This window comes from Populus euphratica, unplaced genomic scaffold (genome assembly GCF_000495115.2).
Source record: "Populus euphratica unplaced genomic scaffold, PopEup_1.0 scaffold810.1, whole genome shotgun sequence".
In the NCBI taxonomy this organism is placed as follows: domain Eukaryota; kingdom Viridiplantae; phylum Streptophyta; class Magnoliopsida; order Malpighiales; family Salicaceae; genus Populus; species Populus euphratica.
Genome location: NW_011500677.1, coordinates 43,555 through 46,070, shown reverse-complemented (window position 1 = coordinate 46,070; position 2,516 = coordinate 43,555).

Below are 2,516 nucleotides of genomic sequence, written 5' to 3'. Positions count from 1 at the left end.
TATCTTGTATTATTAGATATATTATTATAAAACATGCTTTGGTTAAGGAGTTATTGATACTTCAAGTGCAAAATGATGATATAAAACCATGATAAAAATGCACTTTTAAGTACTAATCATCTTATAACATCGGGTAACAACATCTCAAAAAGCTTGAAAATTGCGAAATCATACTCAATACGTCGCAAACAAATGACCACAGATTATGCTGACAACTTAGAGAGAAAATGATGAGTTCTTAGATAGAGTAGCTACCTGTCACAACCTTAGGTGCAAGGGTGGGCCAACGATTCGCTGCTACGTAGTGGCATCATGCAAGTGTAGAGGCAGTATACGTGGGCAATGCAGATTTCGGCAGTGAGTATAACAGGTGCATGCGAACAACAGGTTTATGCTTCACACCATAGTGGACTCAGACAATGGATTGTCTAAGTCATTTTAAGTTGCATGTGAGGGCTGACAGCTAGGAAAATCAGTTTGGGCAGTTTGGTTTGTTGGGTGGCAGACCAAGAAAGTTACTAGTGGGTAGTTACGAAGAGTTACGTAACAGTTACGAGGCAATTACAAGGGAGTTGGCTGTCTTTGAAATGTGCTATCTAGAGGGAGTTAATATGTCAATGGGCAGTTTTATGTGTAACTTCCATTAAATGTATGTGTATTACATAGAGCCTAAACATGTGTATCATGCAGATTCGGATTGTGTATAGCGCACACACATTGTTATTGTGTATTCCTTTATTGGTGAATTAATAAAGGTTGGGTTGGTTCCCGTAAATTGATGGTGTTGTTATTGTGCTGTGTTTAATCTTAACTTGTGTTCTTGATTGCCAAAATTGGTAAGAGTTGTGGGGAAAACTTCTGGGTGTGTGAAAGACTTAGACTTTAGGCAAACACACGTGAATCAGTGAGGGAAAGGCTGAGTCTAGTAATGAGACTAGACTGTCATGCTGGGATTAAGATTGCAATGAAAATTTTATCCCCGTGACAAGTGGTATTAGAGCCTTGGCTTGTTCTATTCATAAAGTTGTTGCTGAACGTCAAATGCCATCAGGCATGGAGGCGATTCGTGAGAGACTCACCCATATTGAAAATATTTTGGGTCCCTTAGCTGAAAACAAAAATTAGACAGTGAATGTAGAATTGCGTATGCTATGGACATGGTAGAGAAGGCTGCAGGGCAATATATGGATCTTGCGGCAGAGGTAAGTAGCAAGATATAGATTCTGAAGGGGGAGATTGCGGTGTTAAAGAAGGCAGTAGTGAATGTCCCAACGGGTAGTGGCTTATCCAAACCCAAAGTACTAGAACCAAAGCTATTCGATGGCGCAAGGAGTTCCAAAGAATTGGAAAATTTTCTGTGGGACATGGAGCAGTACTTCGGGGTGGCTAGGATTGGGACTGACGAACAGGTAAACATCATAGCAATGTATTTGTCTGGAGACGCGAAGCTGTGGTGGAGGACTCGGACCAAGGATGATCTGAATGTTGGGCGTCCTAAAATTAATACCTGGGATCGCTTGAAACAAGAGTTGAAAGAACAGTTCTTGCCGAACAACACGTATTGGCTGGCTAGAGAAGATTTTAATAAATTAAAGCAAGACAAATCGGTGAGGGATTACGTCAAAGATTTTAGTTCTTTGATCTTGGACATAAAGAACATGTCTGAGGAAGATAAACTATTCAACTTTATATCGGGTTTAGTTTGCCGCCTTGGGCACAGGCTGAGTTGTGGAGGTAGAATGTCAAAGACTTACCGTCTGCCATTACTGCCACAGATAGTTTGGTCAGCTTTAAGACTGTGACACAAAATGGTTCTATTACTGTCCCCTCAAGATTCAAGACTAAGGATAAGAGGGATGAAAAGAGAAAGAAAAAGAAGTTCGGTGGGGGAGGATACAAGCTTGGGATTGATAAGGGAAAAGGCAAGCAATCTGATGTGCAACAAAGTAGAGACCCTAGCAAGTCGGATGCAAGTTGTTTCATTTGTAGTGGACCACACTATGTAAGAGAATGCCTGAAAAAGAAAAGGTTGAATGCAATCCTTGTGGGTGATAGTGAATAAGAGGAGACAATAACGCACATCAACCTAATGTGTGTACTGAATTGTTTGGTTGCTGAGATGTAGGATTCGGTGGCCGAATCTAACCTTCTCGAAACTGACTTAGCACGGATTGATGTGATGCAACAAGATAAGTTGGGTGCTGTGGATTCTCTAATGTATGTTAAAATTAGAGTTAATGACAGGGAGATAGTTGCTATTTTGGATTCTGGGGCTGCGAATACATTCGTTGCCGACAGGTTAGTGATGCAGCTTGGGTTGCGTTTGAGTAACAGTCAGACTTTGATGAAGGTAGTGAATGCCAAAGCGTAGCGGATACTGGGCATAGTGATTAGTACTTAAAAGTGCATTTTTATCAAGGTTTTATGTCATCATTTTGCACTTGAAGTATCAATAACTCCTTAACTAAAGCATGTTTTATAATAATATATCTAATAATATAAGATACATTTAATTT